This window comes from Tursiops truncatus, chromosome 8 (genome assembly GCF_011762595.2).
Source record: "Tursiops truncatus isolate mTurTru1 chromosome 8, mTurTru1.mat.Y, whole genome shotgun sequence".
NCBI classification, from domain to species: Eukaryota; Metazoa; Chordata; class Mammalia; order Artiodactyla; family Delphinidae; genus Tursiops; species Tursiops truncatus.
In genome coordinates this window covers 71,429,299-71,443,544 of record NC_047041.1, presented here as the reverse complement: position 1 = coordinate 71,443,544, position 14,246 = coordinate 71,429,299, and the positions used below count along the sequence as shown (strand labels likewise).

Sequence of the window (14,246 nt, the reverse complement as noted above, 5' to 3'; positions counted from 1 at the left end):
AGTGGCTAGGCACCTCACTTAACAAGCAGCTTTCTGAATGGGATATTCTGAATAATATAGAGCCTGAGGATCTCAGGGTTGGAAAGGACCTTGGAGATCATCTCATCCAGGGCTTCTCACACTTCCAGCTTGGACGCTATCTCCGGGCCCCCCCAAAACCGGTGCCAGGTTGGCTATATCAGAAACTCAGAAACATCTTCTACAGTTTCTTGGGTTCCCATCCTCAGAAATGAGTCTAGGGTAGGGTCCTGGAATTTATGTTTTTTTAAGTTTCCCAGTTCATTCAAATTTGTTGCTAGGTTTGAGAATAATGATCTGTAAGAATGGTCATCCAGTATTTAAATTGTCATTACAAAACTTCTGGTGCTAATCAAGACAGAGTGAACCCATGATAGCCTATCTCTCCCATCGATTATAACTAAAACCTCCAGAGAGAATTCAAAAGCTACTAGCTGAGGACTCCGAAAAGTAAACAGTAGCATATAGACTGAGAAGGGAAGTCAAAACCTGAAGCACAACTGGTATGGCAGTGAGATTACTCGGTTTTTCTTACCTTTATCTCTTGGGTTTGATCCGAGGGTGGGCTGAGTCCTGGAGCTGTGCTACAGGTAGAGACAGCAAAAAATCTGAAAGAAACCCCCTTTTCTAGCCAGAGGATCGGGAAAAGGGGCCCTTAAAGCTGAAGAGTATGGGGAGAATCCTTTAATTTTTCTTTCTTTTTTTTTTTTCCTCCCGGGCCTCAATGCCAGTCCCAGTCCTAAAGCTTCACTGTCACGATGGCAGCAGCAGTGGTGTGCGTACTTAAAACTCAAACAACCATCTCTCGGTTTGCACAAATCGGGAAAGAGTCCCAATGGCCTGAAGAGAATGGGAGGGATTCCTATTATTTTTCTCTCTTCTTTCTCTTCATGCTGCCTAGAAGGCACCCCAGGTTCTCAGAAAGTGCATGGGTTAAAATTCTGGGGGAAACAATGGCTTACTAGCCAGAAGACTGCAAAAAAGGGCCCCTGGGAGCCACAGAGAGTCAGGGCAAGTCTAAGGATGAGAAAGCTGGAGAAGCAAATCCCTTAATTCTTTTTATTTTCCTTTTTTTTGGAAATCCCTTCATTCTTACTATGAACAAGCACCAATCTCACTCACTCCTGAGTTATGCATGTACAACACAGACCCAAAAAGAAGAGAAAAAGTTTTGAGACCTAAACTATGATATAAATCACTGCCCAAGTAACATAAACAATTGAATGGTGTATGTGTTGGGCAGACAGACAGAGCACGGCAAAAGCTGTGAACTGACATTGCACCCACCACTCTCAGAAGGTAAGATACAACTTGGAATATGAACATAACCAGGCATATTGCCTGCTAAAATAAGCAAGCAAATAAAAATTAATGCTCTCCAGAAGATTTTAATAAGGCCCAGAGCCTCACAGCGTAATATTCAAAATTCCAGAATACAATTCAAAATTACTTGACTTACAAAAAAGCAAAAAACACAGAATAGAGAAAATCAGCCCAATTCTCAAAGGAAAAGAGCACCAACAGATGCCAAACCCAAGACGATCCACATGTTGGAATTAGAGAGTGGCATGGACATATATACCTACCAAATGTAAAATAGATAGCTAGTGGGAAGCAGCCACATAGCACAGGGAGATCAGCTCGGTGCTTTGTGACCACCTGGAGGAGTGGGATAGGGAGGGTGGGAGGGAGACGCAAGAGGGAGGAGATATGGGGATATATGTATACGTATAGCTGATTCACTTTGTTATAAAGCAGAAACTAACACACCATTGTAAAGCAATTATACTCCCATAAAGATGTTAAAAAAAAAAAGTGACTATTGTAACCATGACCCATGAAGTAAAGGTGGACACTCTTGAAATGAATGGAAATATAGATGTTCTCACCAGAAAAATATAAACTATAAAGAAGAACAAAGTGGAAATTTCAGACCCGAAAAATACAGTTTCTGAAATAAAGAAAATTCACTGGACTGACTTAATAGCACAAACAAAAATTAACATTCCCCAGAGATTTTAGTAGTGCTCAGAATCAATAGAGAGACCAGAAATGGACCCATGCAAGTATGGTCAATTGATCTGATACAATTTTTTGACAAACGTGCAAAAGAACTTTAATGCAGAAAGAACAGTCATTTCAGCAAGTAGTGACAGAACGGTTAGACAACCGTATACACAAAAGAGTGAACCTCAACATACACCTTATGCCTTATACAAAAATAAACTCAATATGGATAATATGCCTAAATATAAAATGTAAACCTATCAAACATTTATTTTAAAGGAACCATAGGAGAAAATCTTTGTTACTTTGGGTTCGGAAAAGTTCTTAAATACAACCCCAAAAGTTTGCATAATCCATGGAAGACATAATTATTAACCTGGACTCCATCAAAATGAAAATCGTGGAGTCATAAAAGGCTTGAAAAATGTTTAAAAAATGAAAAGAACATCACAGACTGGGCAAAAATATTTGAAAAATCACATAACTGATAAAGAACTTGTATCCAGAATATATAAAGAACTCTCAAAACTCAACAATAAGAAAACAATCCAATTTTTAATAGGCAAAAGATTTGAACAGTCAGTTTACTAAAGAAGATATATTGATGGCACATGAAAAGACTCTCAACATCATTATTCACTGAGGAAATGCAAATTTAAAACACTTATTAGAACAACTAATTAAAATACCATTATTAGAATGACTAAAATTTTTAAATCAAGAAATTGACTATACCAAATGCTGGTAGATATAGAATCTGGAATTCTCATTCACTGCTGATGAGAATGCAAACTGGTACAGACACTTTGGAGAACAATTTGGCAGTTTCTTAAAAAATTAAACATGAACTTACTTTATGACCCAGAAATTCTCCTCTGGTGTATTTACTTCAAAAAATGAAGAGTTATGTTCACACAAAAACCTGTATGCTACTGGTTGTAGAATTAGTAGTTTATTCCTATTCACTCCAAACTGGAAACAACCCAAATATTCTTGGAATTTATCCTACTTGGTGTTCTTTAAGATTCCTAGATCTGTGGTTTGCTGTCTGACATTAATTTTGGGAAGTTCTCAGTCATTATTGCTTCAAATTTTTTTTTTGTTGCTCCTTTCTCTCTTCTGGTATGTTACACCTTTCATAGTTGTCACACAGTTCTTGGATATTCTGTTCCATTTTTTAAGTCTGTTTTCTCTTTGCTTTAGTTTTGGAAATTTCTGTTAATATGCCCTCGTGCTCACTGATTCTTTCCTCAGTTGTGTCCAGTCTACTAATGAGACCATCAAAGGCGTTTTTCATTTCCATTTTGGTATCTTTGATTCCTAGCATTTCTTCTTGATTTTTCCTTGGGATTTCCATCTGTCTGCTTACTTTACCTGTCTGTTCTTCCATGTTGTTTACTTTTTTCATTAAAACTCTTAGCATATTAACCATAGTTGTTTTAAATTCCTGGACTGACAATTCCAACATTCTTGCCATATCTAAATCTGGCTCTGTCTCTTCAAACTCTGTTTTTTGCCTATTAATATGCCTTGTAATTTTTTGTTGAAAGCTAGATATGAGGTACTGAGTAAAAGAAACCCAGCCATGGTTCCCATGAAGGTCTCTACTTGTGGGTTTCTGCTCCAGTAAATTGTGATTCTCTGTATCCACCTATCTGTCTCTCCAATTTTGGGGGCAGTAGTTTTTCCTGTGGTCTCAATTCTCTGATGGGTATAAGAAGAGTTGTTAATTTTCAGTTTGTTCAGCTTTTAACTTGTTGTTAGAATGGAATCATGACGTCCAAGCTCCTTACATGCCATACTGGAAACCAGAAGTCACTTATATATTCTTCAACTGGTTGACGGATGGACATTGTGGTAGATCTATACAATGGAATACTACTCAGCAATAAAAAGAAACAAACCTTGGATGAGTCAACAATATGGATGAATTTCAAATACACTATGCTGAGTGAAACAAACATGATTCAAAAGGCTGGATACTGTATGATTTCATTTACATGACATTCTGGAAAAGGCAAAACTTTAGGGGTAGAGAACAGGTCAGCAATTGCCAGTGGTTGGGGGGGTGGTGGATTTGACTACAAAGGGGAAGTACAAAATAATTTTGGAGGATGGTAATTATTGTGTATCTTGATTGTTGTGGTAGTTATGTGAAACTACGTATTTGTCAGAATGCATAAAACTATACAATAAAAAGTTCATAAATTTTAAAGAATTTTTAAAAATTGCCATTACAGCACCTCATCTGGGTTGTTTCCAAACTCTGCTTGAAAATTCCCTATGACGGGGAATTTATTCTTTTCAGAGACCACTGATCCTATTAGTACAGAGCTTCCCTATCACTGTGCTGTGAATGGATTACAGGTTGCCAAGATAGTAAACATCTCAGCCCTCAGGCAGGTGGGAGTCATCGGACTACTCTTTTCCACAGTGGGCTGTAAAACTTCTTTCATTTTCTATAATTATCATAAAGTGAAAAAGGATGCACTGTGTTATTAGATGGATTAAAGTTTTTTTATACATTGAAACAATATCAGCCTATCTACAATGTCTATTCTTATTGGTCCTTGTTTTTTCTTGAAACACATTTACTCCCTCCTTATATATATGGCAGTTCATCAGGTATTTGAAGATTTGCTATATGTTTTCCTACTCCCACGATCACCAGTTCGTCTCTGAGTAACTGTGTCTGGTTCCTTGGATCTACAAGGAAAACATTTTTATTGAAGCTGGTCTATGATATCTGCCTTCACACATCCAGCAGAGAATGAATAATACAATCTTTTTTTGCAGACTGAAACTATTACAGGGTCTCATGATCTTCAAGTTTTGTCATCTAACCGTACTGGCTCTAAAGCCTCTAAGAGTTCGTGGAGCACTTTCAAATTCTAGCATTTGGAGACAACTCACTAGAAGGAATTCACAGAATCAAAATGTCACCAAGCAAGTTAACTATAACACAACCACCAGCACCATATCTCAGCATCTATAAAAGGATCCACATCTATAAAAAAGATCCACAGTTGTCACCCCGTATACTTGGCCTCCCTCCAGCACTGTGTCATTCTGTAACTAGAGCTCCTTATTGCCCTGACCCTTTTCTTTCATATACTCATGAGGCAAAACCTTCTCATCTTCCAGGAAATGGGAGACCTTTCTTAGGTTCCAGCTAATCTTCTCAGGAAATTGTTCCTCACTCACAAAACATCTCACCATCTACTTAGCCCACATTCCAGCTGACAGACATTGCCATAACAATACATATACTCAGCGAGAAATAAATTTTATCTCCTGTGGCTTTATGGAAACTTAGTTGAAATCCCTTGGTCTATGACTTCAGATATAGCAAAGTGGATTTAAGAAATTGGATTGAAATCTCCCAACCCCAAGACATCCCCTCAATGGATATTTGAAACACACATTGCAAGTTATAACTCAAATTTGATGACAGATGATTTTTCTAACTTCTGTTTATAACTCCTAAATCAAGGAAATACAAATAAAACAAAGCCTATTTCTATAGGCTAGAAAGAAATTTCTGGATAAGTGAGATTTCTGCTAAACAATTTAAAAGTAGAATTTTGCTTGAATGGATCTATTAAAAATGAGAACAGCTCTGCAGAAGATGCTGAAAAAGAGAATAAGGATACAAGCCGCATTTGCAAAAGACATATCTGATAAAGGACTGTTATCCAAAATATACAAAGAACTCTTAAAACTCAACAATAAGAAAATGAACAACCCAAGTAAAAGATGGGCAAAAGACCTCAACAGACACCTCACCACCAAAGATACAAAGATGGCAAATAAACATATGAAAAGATGCTCAACATCTTATGTTGTTAGGGAACTGGAAATCAAAACAATAAGATATCACTATACACCTTTTAGAATGGCCAAAATCCAGAAGACTGACAACACCAAATGCTGACAAGGATGTGGAGCAACAAGAACTCTCATTCATTGCTGGTGGGACTATAATACAGTCAATTTGGAAGACGGTTTGGCAGTTTCTTACAAAATTAAACATATTCTTACCATATGCTCCAGCAATTGCACTCCTTAGTATCTACCCAAGGGAACTGAAAACTTTTAAAACCTGCACATGGATGTTTAGAGCAGTTTTATTCATAATTGCTAAAACTTGGAAGCAACTGAGATGTCCTTCAGTAGATGAATGGCTAAATAAACTGTGGTCCATCCATATTCAGGACTAAAAAGAAATGAGCTATCAAGGCATGAAAAAATATGGAGGAAGCTTAAATGCATATTACAAAGTGAAAGAAGCCAATCAGAAAAGGCTACGTGCTGTGTGATTCCAACCATATGACATTCCAGGAAAGGCAGAACTATGGAGGAAATAAAAAGTTTCAGAGGTTAGCGGGGAAAGAGGTTGAATAGACATAGCACAGAGGATTTATAGGGCACTGAAACTACTCTGTATGATAATATGATGATGGGCACATCTCATTATACATTTGTCAAAACTCACAGAATGTAAAACACCTAGAGTGAACCCTAATGTAAACTATGGAATTTGGATGATAATGATGTGTAGTGTAGGTTCATCGATTCCAAAAAATGTACCACTCTATGCAGGATACCGACATTGGAAGAGGCTGTGCGTGTATATGGAAATTCTCTGTACCTTGCGCTCAACTCTACTGTGAACCTAAACTTGCTCTAAAAAATAAAGCCTAGTTTTTTTAAAAAATGGGTAGAAGAGCATTTCAGAATATTGGAGGGCTTTCAAGTTTCCTGTTACACAAAAGGAAATTGTCACAGCATCTAACAGGTGCCAGGGATACAGCTGCACTCACAACATTGAGGATTTCCGACTCCCTTTGTACCTGTGACGTATTGTAGAATGCCTTCCCTAAAGACCTGAATTTAAAACTCCACCTCCAAGCATCTTCTCCTTCCTCTCCAAACCATCTTCATGTATGACCTGAGCACTTTATTCTCTCCTCCATCTTTGTGAACCCATCAGATCAACTAATCTTTCTGAGGTCTTTTTCTTAGCCTTATGCATGGCCTTTCAACTTTAAAGGGCCAGAGGCCTGATGTTTTGGCAGTAAGGAATTTTTTGTTAGTTGTTTTGCTTTTGCTTTTGTTTTTTACCCTGTATCAGGAACTCTCACTTCATAAAATATTTGGTGCTTTTTCTAATACCTAAATTTTTTTTTTTTTTTTTTTTGCGGTACGCGGGCCTCTCACTGTTGTGGCCTCTCCCATTGTGAAACACAGGCTCCGGACGCGCAGGCTCAGCGGCCATGGCTCACGGGCCTAGCCACTCTGTGGCATGTGGGATCTTCCCAGACCGGGGCACGAACCCATGTCCCCTGCATTGGCAGGCGGACTCTCAACCACTGCGCCACCAGGGAAGCCCTCTAATACCTAAATTTTATGTAATGGGGCCACAGTAGGAGAAAAGTGTTTTTATGACAATGTGGAATGTCTGCTCTTGTTACTAAGGGACCATCACACTCAAAGGGAAATAAAGACTTAGTCTTCCTAACTAGAAGATAAGAACCTTCAAATTTTAGAGTTAGAAGACACCTTTAAAGTCATTTTGTCAAGCATTTTAGTAAAGAAAAAATCAGAAAGGGGGACCGACTTGCCAAAGGGCACACAGCTCAGTCCATCGCAGAGGAAGGACTAGAAACCCAATCTGTTTGTTCCAACCTGGTGCTGTTTCCATTTTAGGCATGGCATGAACTTTTTGGTAAAGCCAGTAAAAGGCTTCCAACTATTCAAAAAGTACACCCAATCCTTATTTTAACATTTTAGATGGAGTATGCTTAAATAAGTGATTTCTTCATGCTGATTTTGTGCTTTCTCTTTTGCTCCTTATCTCAGATCTGGTAGGAATTTAGCCCTTTCAAGACCTCTCAGAACCACTCAGTTAGGGACTTCCCTGGTGGTCCAGTGGGTGAGGCTCCAGGCTCCCAGTGCAGGGGGCTCCGGTTCCATACCTGGTCAGGGAACTAGATTCCGCATGCACGCCACAACTAAGAAGCCTGCATGCCGCAACAAAGATCCTGTGTGCCGCAACTAAGACCCGATGCAGCCAAATAAATAAATAGTAAATAAAAATGATTATTAAAAAAAACCCACTCAGTTAGATGAATAAATTCAACCAAAAAATTTCAAATGCCTATAGGTACCAACACAGAGGACACAAAGATGAAAAAGATGCTCTCTGTTCCCCTAAGGAGTTCACCATCTCATGAGCCAAAATGACATATGAAAAACCAGTCAAAATTCCTTGAAATGAGGAGTGTGAAAGGAGTGTTTGGGGGCCGGGCAGAGAGTGGTGCGTCCCACCTGGAAAGGGGTGGGTGAGGAGGCCTGCACTGAAGAGGCAGCATCTGAGCAGCTCATGGAAGGCCGAGGAAGATTCCATCGAGGGGGTAGGTTAAGGAGGGGGAGGACATTCCAGGCAGAGGATGGAGCATGAGCAAAGCAGAGAGGCATGAGAGGGCTGGCTATTTTTAGAGAACAGTGATTAGACTGGAGAGGCTGGAAGATAGAATAAAGGAAAGTGGGGCGGTGGGAGGAAAAGTTGGAAAGTTAATTTGGGGCAAGGAGAAGAAACTTGAATGCCATGTCAAAAGTTTTTAGTAAGATCACATAGTAAGGGGGCGCTAATGGGGGTCTTTAAGCTGGAAGCTGCCATCATAAGATCTGTGTTTCGAAAGACAGTTCTGGTAGCAGTGTGAGAGATGGAAGACAGGTGGGGAAAACTCAGCGGGAAGCTTCTGAAAAAGTCTAGGCAAGACATCTGAGCCAGGGCAATAAGAGGAGCAGGGATAAAAAGGACTGGATTCAAAAGAATTTCTGGTGTTGACACAGGTGAACAGTGATAGATGCTAGCCAACCCACGGAAACAGCTCCTAAGATGATCGCATTGATCCGCTTTAGAACCTCCGTGAGTGGATTTGCGTTTGTCAATTTGCTGTCCCCGTGATACCCGCTTAAGGGGTTTGCACTGCTTCAGGCTCCTCCTAGAGGCTTTGTCTTGGCTGAATAGCGAATGTAGAAACAGCCTCTACTGAACCCAAGGGACCACCGATGTAAATAAAGCCCTGCTAATCCCTCAGGGCAAGATGAAGTTGAGTCGGTACTTTGGCTGCAGAGGCACTCTGACCTGTAGTGATTCTCAGACCTAGTGTCCTCTCTCCCAACTATGTAATGCCGACCAGATCACGTGAAACCTCCCTCAGGGCATTGGCTCTGGAGCAGAGAACCTGGTTCAAGTTCTGACTTCACCATTTACTGGCTGTGTGACCTCACCTCTCAAGCCAGGTTCTTCATCTGTAAAAAGGGAATAATAACACCTATATCCCCCCACTGCTTGAGAGAAACAGAGAGAAAGGGACAGAGAGAGGAGAGAGATCACATCTGAGAGAGAATCAAACACTTGATAATGCTTTTAAGCTGAAAGCATTATGTAAGAAATGCTGTCATCGCTGTAATCAGCAAGTGATGTATGGCCATAAGAACAAAGAGGCCAATACAAAAATCTGAATGACGCAAGTACATCAATTATTTGTTTCTCCAAGTCTCACTCCATTTCAGGGGGGACAAATACATATATATATATATTTTTTTAATCTCTTGGGGAAAAGGAACCATCTTAGTTCACTTAAGTGTTGCTTTGCTCATTTCTCTGCCTTTCATGGATGGGCCGCATGGCCAGGAGCAACCTTTGAATGGTAGTCTTAAATTAATTCTCTCTTTGAAATAACAGCCAATGACAAAATGTCAGACTACTGGTGCATAGAAATAGTGAAAAGCCCTAGTTACTCCAAGAATGTGGCTGACGTTGAATACATTATAGTCCAATTATGTTTCTTTTCAGAGGGGTTTGGATGAGCAGATGAAAGCTGAGATTCCCAGGCCTGTAAATTCTTCGACAGCATATTCCCTCTTAGTATGGCATGGTTTAGAGCAGTGGTTTCCAAAGTGGAAGGGGGCACCAGCATCCTAGAGAGCATGTGAAATAATACTAGAGCATGAGAAAAAGAATTAGAACTTTTATTACATTTATTTTTATCTTTTTTAGTGCGTAGCATGGAGTGTGTTTTATAGTGTATATTACAGTAATGTTTATAATTTACATATATATGTACATACATATGTGTGTTGTGTGTGTATGTGTAAACAAAAATGTTTACCGAGGGGACAGCGGTCAAATGAATTTGGGAATCAATGTTGTAGAAGGGATTTGAAGTTCAATCTGGGTTTGAATTTCCCCGTCTCCTTAGTCATCTGTATTTCCCAATGACTCTCCAGTTTTTAGTTATCCTAGGAGAACGGAGCGGGTAAAGCAGCGTATTCTAGTCCTGACATTGCCACCGACTCACTGTTGACTTAAGTATGTGGCCTTGGGGTAATTACTTAGCTTTCAAGAACTGTATTTATTTCATTCCTCACTCATACAATGGGTATAATAGTATCTTCTTTACAAAGTCATTGAGAGAACTAAATAGAATAAAGTTTATTCTGATTTGGGTATAAAGACAGTGTTTTAAGGCATGTGTTTAATATCATCGTCCCTTCTTACTCTCTCGCCTGATCTTCTTTGTGTCCTATGTTTCACAACAGCTGACTCATTTATGGCTATTCTTGGGGAACAATGGGGCAGAAACAGTGGGTTCTAGTCCTAATATTACCATTCACTCACTGTTGAGTGAATACTCAACTAGTACATTGAACACCCTGCCATGTGTCCAACACATGCTTAACGTTATCTATTCCTGATAGAATCCAAAAGGCATGTGCATCATTTTTCAGATGAAGCCGCTCTATAGCAGTGCTAGTCAACAGAACTTCTGCAATGATGGAAACACACTATAGCTACGCTGTTCAAGGTGGATGTATGAGCCACAGTGGGTGGTAAGCACTTGGAATATGGCTGCTATGACTGAGGAACCGAATTTTTCATTTCATTTAATTTCAAATAATTTCAATCTAAATAGCCATATGTGACTATTGGCTACTGTATTGGACAGTACAACTGTAGAGATTGCTGAGCTAGCATTCACGTGTAAGGCAAAGCTGAGACTGTCATAGGCTGAATTGTCTTCCCCAAATCATATGTCGAAGTCCTAACCCCTGGTACCTCAGAATGAGACTGTATTTGAAAATAGGGCCTTTAAAAGTAAAATGAGGTCATATGACTGGGCCCTAATCCAATATGACTGGTGACTGGTATTCTTATAAAAAGAGGAGATTAGAATACAGACACACACGGCAGAAGACCATCTGAAAACATGTGAAGAAGATGGCCACCTACAAGCCAAGGAGAGAGGCCTCAGAAGATACCAACCCTGCTGACACCTTGATCTTAGACTGCTAGCTCCAGAATTGTGAGAAAATAAATGTCTGTTGTTTAAGCCACCCAGTGTATGGTATTTGTTACGGCAGTTCTAGCAAACTAATACAAAGACCTTTTCACTTCTAGTTCACTTACAACAGACTTTCTCAATAAATTCATCAAGAATACATTCTATCACTCACACACACAAACAACACAATACACAGAGTTACAAAAGTAAGATACAAAAAATATATAAGTAACAGTAGTTGAATGAAGAAAGCAGTAAATTTATAATTAGGGGGTTTTTTTGTTATTTTTTAATAGATCTTTATTGGAGTATAATTGCTTCACAATACTGTGATAGTTTCTGTTGTACACCAAAGTGAATCAGCCATATGCATACACATGTCCCCATATCCCCTCCCTCTTGAGTCTCCCTCTCATCCTCCCTATCCCACCCCTCTAGGTCATCGCAAAGCACCGAGCTGATCTCCCTGGGCTATGCTGCTGCTTCCCACTAGCTATTTTACATTCAGTAGTGTATATATGTTGATGTTACTCTCCTTTAGCCCCAACTTCCCCCTCCCACCCCATGTCCTCAAGTCCATTCTCTATGTCTACATCTTTATTCCTGCCCTGCAACTAGGTTCATCAGTACCTGTTTTGTTTTGTTTTTTTTTAGATTCCATATGTATATGTTAGCATACGGTATTTGTTTTTCTCTTTCTGACTTACTTCACTCTGTATGACAAACTCTAGGTTTATCCACCTCACTAAATATAACTCAATTTCATTTCATTTTTTTTAAAGCAATTCTTTATTTACTTATTTATTTGGCTTAGCTGCTCTGCAGCATGTGGGATCTTCCCAGACCAGGGCTCAAACCCATGTCCCCTGCATTGGCAGATGGATTCTTAACCACTGCTCCACCAGGGAAGTCCCTTGTTTCTTTTTCTGGCTGAGTAATATTCCATTGTATATATGTGCCATTTAGTTTCTCATCTCATAGAAGAAATAAAATATGGCTACCAGTTAAATCTATATCTATCTATCTGTGCATAGCTTTTAAATTAGAGGAAGAGGATCATTTCTAAGTCATAAAAGAAAACATGACAAGGAAAACTATTAAATCTAATAAAAGTCCAGAAAAGAAAAATTATTTAAAAAAAAAAAGATGAAAGGAATAAGCCCATATATATCAAAAATCACAATAAATGTGACTAAAGTATCCTTTTAAAAGGTGACTCAAGTTATGTAAAACCCAAAATATTGTCACGTGTTAACTCTGGGAAAGAAAGTAGGATTGTGGGAGGGAACTTTTACAATTTACTGTAAATACATCTTTATCATTTAGTCTTTCACGATAAAAATGCATTCCTGTATTACTTGTATAATCAGACAACATTTTTTTAAAGGTCAGAAACATTAGAGTCAAACCCAGATTTTCTGGCTCCAGAAATAATTCTACTATACACATTGCATTTCCCCTTAAGGAAACTAAACCCCTTCTTTGGGCCTTAACATCTGTACTATAAAATGAAAATTGTGGGCTACATCTGTGACTTTCAAATTTTGTCTCAAAAAAGTATTTTAGAAGCCACTTTGGGGGTTCCGAGAAAGGCTATGTGAGTAGACCACCTATTCATTATAACAGACCACCTATTTATTTCAAGCAGTGAATTTCCTCTTTTATTTGCTTTATATATCAATGTTCCATTTAAGACTATTTATAGAAAATAGTATTATCATTCTAAAAAAGAGCACACGAAAGTTTGAAAGCTGCTATCCTAGAAGACTTCTAAAGTACCTTCTAACTTTAACATTCTAGAGTACTTGCCATTTCCCCATTTCTACAACAAACACACTTCTGCATGAAAACATAGACTAGGAAAATCGCATATTAGGTTTTTGCTGTGTTCCTATTCATGAAATTAGCACAACCTTCTTTACAGTTATTTCCATCACTCAACCAACTGCTTTGTGGTTATGTAATGAACAGGCTAATATGGCTGATTGGAAGGGCTGGATTTCATATCCCCCTCGGTTGGGTATTACCTACACCTAACCTCAACAGCTAGGTCAAAACTAGTGGAAACTGCCTTCCCCTAAGAGACAGATAACCTGGATTTTCATCTGGGACCTACCAAGACTCATTGTTTGGCCTTTAGCAAGTTATGTACCTCAGTTTCCTCAGCCATAACATGAAGAATTGGTCTAGTAAATCTCTGAACTTCTTGCCAGCTATCAAATTTTATAATTTATATGAGTCCTTGATGCTTGATCAAAATATATGCGCATTTCAGGCAAAGAGAAATGAGACCTCCAAAAACAAGGTGGGTTCAGAGAGACGTGTCAAGACTTGTAAACAGGATGCACAGCCGTGTTAAATTCTTAAGCAGAAAAAGATAACAAAGTAACTCAAACCTTTGGAAAGAAAGGTTTTCTTCATAGGATAGCGGGCCATGAAGTGACAGGACCCTAATGATTAACTGACCTTTTTTTCCCAAGCTCCTTTGAAGAGATTATCTAACTATCATTTCAGACAACCATGACTCCTATTTTTAGCTCTGAGTTTTCTTCACGAGCACAGTGACCTGCGTCTCAGAGTTACAAAGGGCTCCCAGATATGGTTCATGATTCATATGCAGGTACCTTGCATTGACTTCCAGGAAGGTTAGGGGGGTAGGAGCCAGGAAAAATGATTTTAGGTGTAAAACCTTTCTTTGCTCTTGTTCCTTTTCCCACCACTTGATCAGAAACGCACACTCCACGAATTGATCCCTTGGCGCCATAGGCGATTGGCAATTAAAACAGAACCCAAGAGATACTGTTCTCCAAGGGCCTCGCAGCTGGTGTGGGCGGGACGACACTCAGGGCTTTGGTCACCGGCTAT

At 39.1% G+C, this 14,246-nt stretch overlaps 1 long non-coding RNA gene across 1 annotated transcript in view; it reads right to left on the bottom strand.

Moving 5' to 3' along the window:
• Positions 1 to 14,246, bottom strand: part of LOC109552230 (uncharacterized) — a 33,259-nt gene that overhangs the window by 8,289 nt on the left and 10,724 nt on the right. The gene's annotated exons all lie outside the window — the stretch shown is intronic.